Genomic DNA, 12558 nt, shown 5'->3' on the forward strand with positions numbered 1-12558 from the left:
CAATGGTGCAAAGGAAAGGTTTCCTCCGTTTTTCCCCAAGCCAAGGTTGGTAGGGCTTTTCCATCCAAAATTAAGAACAAAAAACTACGGGACAGAAAGGCTATTTGGAGGATATTACGCGACGACGGGTGTTGTGCAGAGTACGGAGATATTAATGTTGCACTGTGTGTATTTCGTTCGGATCGCGGGATTCGGACCTCTTTTTGTGCTTTGGATTTTGTACTTTAAAACCTGCAGCACACCACGCCTGGATTGGTAGTGCAACAGCCAGAATGACATTTTGGCGGCTTCCAGCTGGCGTTAAAAGGGCGCATATGGTGTACGCGAAGCGAGTGAATGGCCCGGGTCAGAAGGGTAAGCCATTGACACACGACCTACCGTAGCTTTTCGTGTGGCAAGGGAAGCGTCTACTGTTTCGGGGATTCTAGCAAGGACTTTTGGGAGATTTTTCAATTTGAAAGTTTTTTTTAATTTAGGATTTCTTAGACACACACGAAAAATATTTTATTAATGAGATTAAATGCAAAAGAAAATTAAATTAACACTAACGTACACTAGTTCAGTTTCAATTTGCTTTATTATTATTTTTGAATTTTTGTGTTTTGTGTTTGGACTCTTTACTTTAGTTTATTTAATGCCTTTGATTATTTAAATTTTTACTTTTTACTTATTTAACAGTATTTTAAAATTTCGCTTAAACTACATTTATCAATTATATCTTTTTAATATACAGTTTTCTACTGCATAATCCATAAAATATGTGTTCTAATGTTAAAACAATGAGTGATTTTTAAACTACAAACAATATTCATATTGCCAAAAAAACTTAGTGTTGTTGCATCTCAAACTTCTCACTGCTTTGAACATTTAGATGCTAGCTTTACGGCCTGGAAAATGCTCCTCGACGGTGAAAACCTCATTTTTCTTATAAAAATATTCTCTTTTATAGCCTTCACAAAAGGATGCACCTGTCCCCCGGTTAAACAAAGCAACCCCCTTAAAGCAACACGAACACGTTCATTAACCGTAAACAGTGCCTGCATGCAGTCAGGCTCAGTAACGACAATGGTGACATATTCCCGTCTCCACGTTTGTTTGCGCTACGGATCAAAATCAAGCGAAACAGCACAAATATACAAACAATGCCACACACACACACACACACACACACACACACACACACACACACACACACACACACACACACACACACACACACACACTCCCCGATGCCAAGATGCCATCACGGTAGCGTCCCTTTCCCGAAACCATTTCCGTACCAAGCGCACATTTTCGGTGCTAAATCGATCGGAATGGCACGGCTTCCGGGCATTAATGTCGCGACAGGCGGCCACCCCAAGCACAACCGGCGCCCGCTTGCGCAAGGATGCATAATTTCATCCATTTTGCAGTGGCATGGCCACATGTAACGGTCGAAAACGGTAATAAAAATAATCCACCCAAACCTTTTGCCCGGCAACGCTCACGGTCGGTAAGGTGGCTTCCTGGCAGGCTGACTTTAACCCCCTTGCCGGCAGAGGGTGGTACGTATTTTAATTATTTCACTTCACTCCCGGTTCGATCCCGGAAAAACGGCGTGCGATTTCCGTCCTCACACACACACACACACCCTGGATGAAACGCACGTGAACAGCGGAACCTCGTGCTGGGGAATGTCGACCCACGCACACGATACACTCTTAAGAAGCTTAAAAGATTGACGGTCCCGATGCTGAAGACTGTTTAAAGCCGAAGGGTAAGTGATCGGTGTAGATTGTCCACACGGCTGTGCTTCTTCCCCTTTTTCGGGAGGGATTTCTTAAGCTATTTCTATTACCGTTTTTCTTACTTTTTTTTTGCTTAAGAAAAGCCGTTCACTGTTGCAGATTGTGGATACGCACCGCGTGAAAAAATGCGTTTCTCGCAGGATTATACGCACCACCCGGTGTGGCTTCTTGGGCCCTCTGTCAGGCAGATAAAACACGATCGGAATATTTTTTTCTTCTTCGTCTTTCGGCCGTGCTCTTCTGCTGCTCATCAAGTAGCAACTAAAACACGGTAGATTAAAGGCTCAATGCCGTTCGATGAATATTCAACGTGCGTCGAGTAAATATCTATTATACGGTTACATGATGACATGACTTTGTACTTTATCGTATGATTTGATTTCGGTTTTCTTGTTGTCTATTAACTTAATCTGTTACATTATACGGAGGATTAAACTTTCCACACACGATTCTAGCTTTCCGCAACGGGAAACGTTCCCAAAAGGCCTTTCTTTTATCGAAAGGGTAGCATCCTAATGCATTGATTTATTTTGCTTTTATGGAGAAGGTTTATAATGATGAATTATCAATATTGGCCACAAAAATCATTTTGCTGCATCATCTTTAACCTAAAATTACCATAGTCACTTGGGTTTATTGCACATTTAACACGGATAAATTTTAAATTTGTTCACGCCTAAAAGTAGGCAAGACGTGATACACATATCTAAAGGATTTTGCTAATGAAAAGTTTTCCTTTTCTACTTACTTAAATAATGAGTTTTTAAGGGGTTCACAACACGTGTTAAAAAAGGCAAGAAGTCAATATACCTTCAAATATACCTTCATCGTGCTGAAATGTTTTTCCTACAATTTTTGTATAATTTTTTTTCAGAAATTTGCATGATATTATTCGAGAGTTTTGCTTTAAGAAATATATTTAAATTAAACTTTGGTTGCTTTTTCCGATACTTTTTAAATTACAGACGAAAAACCCACGGTACTTCAACTTTTCATTTTATGAATATTTAAATTCACTTTTTTGCCCCTAAAACTATACTACACGTAATGCAAAGCAACCCTTTCAAGTATATCAATCGAAGATTTCGATTCCCGACTGTCCATTTCGCGTAGAAACACTGCATAAATCACTCAAATTAAAATAATGTGTTTGCCATTTCCATTACCTTTTCGAACGTGGAGGAAAAATCCTCACTGCTGCTAGCCGGAAACAGTACAAGCCTCCAATAAATAAACAACACTCGGAGGAAGAAATAAAACACAAACACACGTAGTACACTAGGCGGGTTGGTTATTCACATGCAATTGCTTCATATCTTTAGGCGCACTGGATACTTCGCCCCACGACCACCAGCACCACACGAGAGATACGGATATTTCAATACACTCACAATAGAATTGCCCGGATTTTATGCATCCAGATAGCAAGGATAAATATTATTAGAACTACTGCACGGGTTATGAGCGCGTGGAGGTTATGAAATAGTGATTACGATGATGATTATGATGATACGACCATGGACATGAATAGTAGTGAAGTGAATCATACACGCTAAACCACACTCATCGAAACACTCACTCACACCGGTAAAGCACACTTCAAAACTGATCAAACTGAGCAACGCTGCTTCACGGGTAGAAGAATAATCGATCGCTTATCACGGAAACTGCATCCCAATTTCGGTTGGATGAAAACTTTTGCATCGGATGCTTCCGTATATAAATGACACACATTTAGCGCACCTGTACCCGCACGCTTCACTCACTGACGCTTCCGCACTAAACAGCTGGAACAGCTAGGGATTAAAAGAGCGTAATGAATGACAATGGCTACCCCAACCCAACGCTCCACACTACTTTCTGTGGTGAGTGAGGTCACCTCCGTGGGCCAAATCTGGATGCTTTATCACGTTTTCGGCGTTCGGCGCAAGTTGACACTGACCGGGTGTGTTTTAAGCCTGGTTTTGGCATACAAAAATCACCGCCACCACATCACTACCAGGCTCACCAGCATGCTGATGACCACTTGAGCCACTGACACGCTGAACCGGTGGTGGTGGCCTCAAACACTCACACGCACGAACACGGCCGAGGGATTCGGAAGTGGTCGGGATCGTTTATGTGGGACGGATGTGTACACACTTTGATTTATGTTGTTTGTCACATCCGGCCGGCATTCACTAGTTTCAGGCTGATGGGGGTAGTGGAGCACAGGAATTGGAGATGTATGTTCTAAGCACACACACACACACAAACACAACCTACATTAGCAGTGCTCTGGACAGGATGTAGCGATATACTAGGTCTTCGGGGCATTCGGTGGTAGACCGAACCGGCTACACCTTCCAAACAGCACGAACCGCAGCAATCAATAAATAAAGTTTCACCTTCTTTCACTTCAGCACTCTCAGCACTGTGCCCCGGCTGCTCAGCAACTTCAGAGGATGCAGCAGCAGCAACAGCAGCTCGAGAAAAAAAGGAAACGAAACAGAGATCCCGGAAACGACTACCGGAGCACTAGCTGGGGAACAGCATACGATTGACACCTGCACATCTGGCCACTATCTGCTCCCAAAAAAGGTTGGCCTCTGATCCTATCCTACTCTGGCCGAAATCATTCTGTTGCACGTTGCGTAGTGGCAAAAGACTCGGTTTTGGTGTGGCCCTGCATAAATCTGAACACCGGTCAAACAAACACACACTCACACACACACACACTTATTCACAAGCGCGCTCAAGCACATTAGCATAAGGACCTCAGGACCTTCTCCTTGTCGGAAAGCTGCATCCGGGTCCGATTGCGGTCAGGTCACGTCCGGCTTTTTTTTTTCGACCCCTTCCCAGGTTGGTATATCCGGTGCACGCTACTAATGCGACCTGATTCTTCCGGGCTGCTGGGAGTTTATCTACTTTTCTTTCATTCGGGTCCTAACCCGGAAGGGGACAAGTTTTTTGATGTTGTTTGCTTGCTTTTCCCGTGGGAAGTCACACTTTGGAAAATTCGAATTCCGAAACTAATAATCAGGTGAGTGTTATCAACTGCTTTGGCGAGGCCACCGGGTGCCGTCCACCGGCCGAGGTGGCATACAAATTAGTACGTTGACCCAGTTGCTTTTGGATAGCATATTGGACCGATTTTTACCTTCGAAATGTAGCAGTTTTGGTTGAACGATGCCGGGACAAGGTATCAAACAGAGTAATAATCCTTTTTTGAATGCAATTCTTATTTTCCGAGCACTTTTTTTCGCAGCAAATGCACACTTTTCTTCTGCACTTTGGACGATTTATTCGCGAACGTGTTCACACACGACTGTCGAAGACGCACGCACACGTACACCTGCTACACGCTGGCACGGACACGTTCCGCTATCGGCAACGATCGGAATCGCACTAGCGGATTGTGCGGTGCATTTTTCCCGAGCCCGAACCCGAGATCCGGGTTCCGAGAAGTGAGAAAATTTTGCTTCGGCTGCAAGCTTCGGTATTTTCCTCATCCTGTGTGGAAAAGGAGGTAGGAATGGATGAGGCAAGGATACGGAGAATCTCACCATCAGCATCACTATCTCACTCGCACCTTCTGCAACAGTATCCACCCGTTTTTCCCTCCTACATTCACCGCCGTGCACCCCTCCCTCACCGCTGATCTGATTGACTGTTTGGTGATTTTCCTCGTCGAGACGTCGTCTCACCGCTGGCGGAAGGTCATGATTGTGTTTACTTTCTCTGTCACGCTCCCTCTCTCTCTCTTACTCTTGCTCGCTTCGTTTCCTTCCTCACGAAAAACCTTTCGGAAAAAGGACTCGGTACCAATGCATTCATAATCGGTCACTCTCGCCGGTAACAATCCGACGCACCGAAAGGCAGAAAGTTGTAAACAAGCACTAACGGGGATTCTTACACGACGGGAAATTCGGTGATGGGGTGTATGTAGGGAGGAAAAGCTAAGAGAGAAAAACAAGGACATGCGCATGTTTTACTTCGGAAGGAGTCACATTTCTCATCGCGTTACCGGACGTCGGTTTATGGCGTTGTTTACATGTTTTGGTGCATATTGTGTTCCATAAATGCTTTATTTATTGCTTTTAAAGCAAAAACTGACTCTCATATTTCCTAAAAAAAGACTAGACTAAATAAAATTAACTCTAACAAATAGAAAAATCAATTTTGAAACAAAATTTTCTGAACTAGATTATCCAAAAGAAATGTATTCGAATGTTTTTCCATTACTCTAAAACAATTCAGCCTAAATTGCTGCATTACGAATGACACTGCATCTCACGGAGCGATTTCTCTTCTCACATCTCACTCGGGCGTGAGTGGTGATGAGTGAGAAACACGATACGCTCACTCTCTCTGTTTTTATTCGATGTTTTCTCTTCTCACCCGGCATACGGCTGGCGCTGTTTACATTTTCCCGGCAGTGGCAATGGGTTTTCCACCGGTGTTTAAATGTGTTGGTGAATAAACATGATGTACGCTGTTTTGTACACTGTAAATTTGTTTCTTTGATAATAAAATCTATTTTGAAATAATTGAATAATTTAAATTATCATTTTCAGTACTATTTGAATTGATCAGATTATTATTGTTTTTTTCCCAGAATCGTGATAAAACATTTTCCTATTTTAAGGAGAACAGATATCATTAGACTTTAAGAATAGCATAATTTTTAAATAATAAAAAATAGGAATACGGAAGGAACGCTGGAAAAAATAAGAATTAGCTAAAATAACAAATCATTTCTCAACTATTGTTACGCTATGCAAATGACCTTCCATCTTTTAATCACCATTTCAAAGTATATCCCCAATTGCTTATCAATTTACTCTATGACGAAACCGCACCCACAGTGACCAGAGTATTGATTATGGGAACACTTCCTTGAGAATAAACCATCCCAAGATGTCTTTTAATATTGTTTCCATTCACCCATAAATCACTGTAATCAAAAGTCGGGAAGCAAGCAAACAATACAATTACCTGTAAACGAAACCAGTGTGGAGACAATCTTCCCTTAACCCATGGCGCGTTCCTGCTCAAACAAACTCAATCTTCATATAACACCATCAATAAAAAGCTTGTTAGGCGCTGAAACACCATCACCTGATGCCATTCGTAACGCTACGCTGTACGCCCCGAGAAGCGGCACGGTGGGAAAAAGGGCAACATTAACCGTGAAAAACTGAGCCACAATGAAACAAAACCCAACATGCATCATAAGAAAACGAACGAGAAGCGAAGCGAACGTTAAGAGAATACACAAAAAAAAATGCACTCCATGCACCCAACACACGCCGAATGATATGGCGCGAAAAACGTGGCATCGATTACTCGATCCGCAAACGGACGAACATTGAGTGCAATTTATCACCGCAGCTAAATTATACCGTCTCCACCTCAGCCCTCAGCGTGACAGCATTTGTTAATGAAAAGTACCCCCTTTACGGTACGAAAACGGTACGTGTGCGGACACCCACAAAAAACAGGGTGCCCTAGTGCCTGGCGAATCTGGCCAAGCATGAAAGGTTCGCCCGCGCATACGGCCGGATGAGAAGGTGTAGCGCATTTAAAAACGAAACCAACAAAAAAAATCGCTCTTGCACATAATGCATGCAGCATAATGCGCACAGTAAATGGATGCTGAAGCATGGGAGAAGCTCTGCAATAGCCTTTTTGATAGGTCCAAAATGGTCCTCTAGCAGCGTGCCAGTCTGCCCGCAGTTTCGTAGGCCTATCGATGGCACTTGAATAAAGGTGGGATGGGTGCATTATCATCGCCGTCATCACAGTTGGTGCTGCTGCTGTTGCTGGCGGTTTGTATCGGTCGTGCTGCAGCTGAGAGTGAGATGTACAGTGTGGTACGAAAAAGAAATCATAACCAACGCATGTGGTTATAATTTAATTAACAAGGATAAACAGTGCCCTAGACGACGACTTACAGTTTCCAAATATTAAGAACTAAATTAATTTTGAAGTCGTATTCCCTCTTGGAAAAAACAAAAGTTTTCTGATGGAGAATTGCTCAAGACATACTGAGGCTAAGAGACATATGCAAATTCTGTGAATTTACTAACAGAGGGCGCTAGTACACTCGCCATTTTCGAGCGGCGGGTGCTAAGGACTATCTTTGTGTGAGCAGAGCGTGAAGAGAATGAAAATGAATCACAAGCTTGCTATGTTCTTTGGCGGAGCTAATATCCTGACGGTGGCTATTCGAATCCTTTGATGGCTCGGGCACGTGATGAGGATTCCAAGGCTCGTCAGGGACCTGTTCGGCACGAGGCGCAGAGGAACACAGCTAGCTCCGTTGGCAGGATCAGGTAAAGTCTAACCTATCAGAGATCGGATCCAGTGGAGACTGGAGGAAAACAACCCTGGTTCAGGTCTCATGGAAACGGATTGGCGACCTGGCTATGTCTAATAGAGGTGTTCAACCCCCAGTAGGCCAAGAAGAAGATGCTGAGGGAAGAGCAATCAGGTCTTGGTTCCTTATAACATTACCTATCTGGTCAAGGATATTCTTCACCGTTTTCATGGATATTATATCCTCTGGATGCAAGTTACTCTGGATAACTCGTACACTTTTTTACCTGGTATCATGGTGCAGTCAGTCATCATATCCTGCAAATTGTTTTAATCTCTCATATACCGATATATGACGGCGAAGTGTGGTTTCTTTTATAAGCTTACTAGCAAATCACTTGATCTACCGTACATTCTTGCTAAAATCCATCATCAGGTTCCTGTCAAGTGCTTAAGGTTTCGACCAGTATTCAATACCGCATTTGGATTAACAGAATTTGGTTCTAACAAACCATTTTTGTTAATCATAAATTCATATAACTGCCTCAAATCAAGGAGCGGCCTGGTGCTGTAACTGTAAGGTGTCAGCAGCACAAGCCTCACACGGCATGGTCAGGATTCAAATTCCCAGAAAAAAAAATCTATAATAAAAGAAAGAATGAAAAAAAGTTAATTTATTTTTTGTTGAATACACAAGCAATATAAAGCCTAACATATAAAAATAACCAATGCAATTATTCGTCTCCACTTATTGCACACACTGTGCATCGCTCTGCCTAAGCCATTCCAATCGATTCCCTCATATGTGCCAGCATAATCACTGCCGATGGGCAAGCATACCTACCATGCTCCGTGCCCATCCAAAGTACCCTCCCACAGATTTTCTGGTTCTTAACCGAATCAGACGCTACTTTTCACTTGCCTCCTTCAATTCCAACGGGGTCGTGTGGACCGTGTCTTTTGCCACCGAAAAAAAACGTTGCAACCTGCGGCATCGACTGATGCATTATCGCATCACGATATTGCAATACCTTCTACCATGGCCGAACATGGTTTCGGCCGTTTTCATACTAAACATACCACTGATATGAGAGGTACCCACCAGCCTTCAAACACCCGAGTGGCATCCCCAGTGGTATGGCAGCGGCACGAACGTTGAAGGTGGTGCGAAGAAATAAATAAAACCCTCCGAAACGTTTAATACCACCCAACAGCAAAACAATCAAACCGTGATGGATATGGGCTAAATATCTATTAAATAATATTGTTTTTGATCGCATTTCTTTCGATTGCTGTTTTGGTTTTACGCCCAGTCACTCGAACCGTGTTTAATGGGTTCGATCGTACACGCATACGTACCGCCCTTTTACGCTTAGCGGGTCTGTGGGAAAATAGGGAGCCTGTGTCCGAGGGCTCGAGCTTACGAGCAGCGAGTATGGGGTTCGTGTGTGTTTTTTGTTTACGGCCAGCTTGTCCAGCTTTACGGCCGCCTCGTATCACAATTAGCGGCGGCGTGCGGCCGTGTGTTTCATGTGTGGAAACAAATTTATTATAACGCTGGTTATGGATTTGGTGTGTTGGCGCCCAGGTTTTACGTTCATTAGCCCAGCCTGAATGCTGTTTTCTCGTGTAATGCGAGGTATTTTCGTGATTCCATAGCACACATTGTAGGTCATTAAGGCAAATGACGGTTTGTAATTGAGCATTTCATTGTGTGTTGTGATTGATCATTTGTAACCATTACCTGTGAATGCAAATTAACATATTTTTTGGTTGAATAAATATCGCTATTGAAGTGTCATTTAATGCTTTCTTTTGTGATTATTGTTTTTTTTATTTTCCTTAAGATCTTTTCACAACAATTTTGTATTATTTTTGTATTCAGTTCAATGAATAATCATTTAATATCTTAAACTAAAATTTAACTTTAAAGGCTGTTTTCTATATATTGGTACTTCTTTTGACTCCTTCTGTTTAACTCTGTCTTTGATCTCCTTCCCTTATTATGCTGCTTGTCTTATAAATTTGCCCATATTCATTTTGTTCAAACTTTATCCATTTATTTGTCTTTTCTTATTTTTATAAACTCTTCTTTTTTACTATGTTTTCTTTTATTTTTCTTTTTTTATCACTACTTCGATTCACTTTCTTGTTCATATTCTTTCTTGGCACTACAGCATCAAGAAGTCTCGGCCTGCCATTTCTGTGACTTGATCTAACCCGTAGCAATGTAGTCAGTCCTGCATACGGGGAGGCGGTCTGGATGGGATTTGAACCCCGTTCCTCCTGTATGAAGACCGGCACAGGCCTCCGGACCGCCCCCTTCATTTTAGTCCTATTTATTTTGCTATTCTTTTAAATTCTATTCTTCATTTTACTAATTTTATGTTCGGTAAAATGTATTATATTCTTTTTTCTTAATTATTTTGCTTTTTTCTTGAGTCTGTGTGTCTATTATATCGTAATTACAATTTCTTTCCTTTTTAATTTGTTTGTGAGGACTAATTTCATTTAATTCAAAACATTTAATTAATTTGCTTTATTTGGAGCACAAACTTAGAACTTCTCCACAGAAAGCAACAAAATAAATAAATACTATAAAACAAAACAACTTTTTGAAACCAACTTTTGAACTGATAAAGAAAGTTTAAAATAAAACTTAGCAATTAATTTAAAAAAAATTAAAAGTGCTGCATCTTTCTTAAAAGACCATAAACAAACCTACTTCCTTGATTGAAACCCAGCTAGGAACTAAAAACTGACCTAACCTATTGGAAAAACAATGCCTGTAAGCCTCAGGAAAATCTCCTCACACATCCACTGTTCGCTAATGATTTAAGGCAAATCAGTACGAACCTTTTTTTTCTGCATTATCTACTCGAACAACAAAAACTCTGCTTGACGCATCTTGGTTAACCTAAATAGGATGCATAATTTATGTCAACGAGACAGTGAGGCGCCGTTCGCGATGAACTCGCGCGGCTCCAGCTCGCAATTAACAACCGCCGAACGGCATGACTTTTCTCACCCTATCAACTCACACGAACCGCGAGACCTAGCACCCATAACGTTGTTTTGAAATTGACCAAACGTGCACCGGCCAAAACGACTGCTCGGTGGGCTCTAAATCGGGGCTCTCCATGCATACAGCGCCCCAGTGCATCGGCAGGACCCTCCTGTAATGGACACTCGAATGCAGCGGCGGCAACACTCTCGCTGCTCTCTTACGGCACTATGGTTGCGTGCTTACCGTCTGCTCGACCGGGGTCCAACGACCGCTGCTGATCCGTTGCATAATTGCAGTGAAGATGTCAAAGATCGGCCATAGACATGCCAAGGCTGGCCTCCGTCGGGCGGGCAATGCATCTTCTCAGAAGTTCTGCGCCTGAATGAATATTAGAAGGGATGGTCACGGCTCACGAGAACCGGGCTGACGGTGGGGAAGGAGCTCGGTGGTGCGAAAGGGAAACAATAAACAGCAACCTGTTCATCATCGTGGTGGTCGACTCTCCGATACAGCTTCTTATGCGATGGCAGTAGGGTGAGCAAATCATCATCTTCCCTCGACGGGCCCTACGGACACTACGGACCCGATGCAATCTCTCACGGTTGTGCTCAGGGTTGCAACCGGGCGGTATTTCATATTCACGTGGGCTGCTGGGTGAGGAAGAGGAAAAGGTTAGGAATGCAATCTAGCCGCCCTAGGGAAAGCTGCCATTCATCCTGTCCGTTCGTGTTTTGCATCTGCAAAAGTGGGGGAAAAGAACGATCTCAAAGGAAAGCTGTGCTTTGGTTTGAATAGATATATCGGGATACGAGTAAAAAGAGAAAAATCAGAATTAAGTAAGGGAGGAGAGGAGGAAAGAAGGAAGGGGGGAGATGAGTTCCCACACTGCCCAAACACTGTCTGCTACGCCAATTTTCAAACGACTTACTGCTCGCCGTTCAATTCTAAGAATAATTAATAAACGTCCCCAAGGAAAGGTCTCATTTGCTGCACAGTGGTGCATAAAGGTAGAAGTAGATGGACAAATATTACGCTCTTTTGTGCCAAATGTTGAAACGAAAATTTTATTATCAAAATGACATGGAATAAATTAAAAAAAATGTTGCAAAAGAATATAAATACGTACGTAAAATAAACAGAGTTAAACAACCTCCAATCACATAAACCAAATCAATAAAATTAAAATAAAATTACTAAAAAGCACGAATGTAGTAAACGCGAGGCTTTCGAGGCATATTTTGCCTGTGCTCAAGATGAAGAACTGGACACTCGCACCTTTTCGGTACAATTAACGAAAATTTGGACAATTCACAACAAGAACTAGAAAAAAATAATTTAGTCCTTTTACTGATGAAACTGATATTTTGACAAGTTTTCTAAACATTTTGCGGTTCCACTTTTAGATAATCCTGAAAGCCCAAAATGTAAACTTTAACTTTTATATTATTTAAATCAATGTTT

At 42.2% G+C, this 12558-nt stretch overlaps 1 protein-coding gene across 1 annotated transcript in view; it reads right to left on the reverse strand.

The window, feature by feature from the left end:
- LOC118503549 overlaps window positions 1–5179 on the reverse strand; it is a 433940-nt gene extending 428761 nt beyond the window's left edge. The window contains exons 1-2 of the mRNA XM_036036948.1: window positions 4930–5179; window positions 2954–3583 (exon numbers count right to left, since the gene is read on the reverse strand). The gene's annotated coding sequence lies outside the window, so the exon portion shown is untranslated. The remainder of the gene's footprint in view (window positions 1–2953; window positions 3584–4929) is intronic.
- Between the last annotated feature and the right edge of the window lie 7379 nt (window positions 5180–12558).

This window comes from Anopheles stephensi, chromosome 2 (assembly GCF_013141755.1).
Source record: "Anopheles stephensi strain Indian chromosome 2, UCI_ANSTEP_V1.0, whole genome shotgun sequence".
In the NCBI taxonomy this organism is placed as follows: domain Eukaryota; kingdom Metazoa; phylum Arthropoda; class Insecta; order Diptera; family Culicidae; genus Anopheles; species Anopheles stephensi.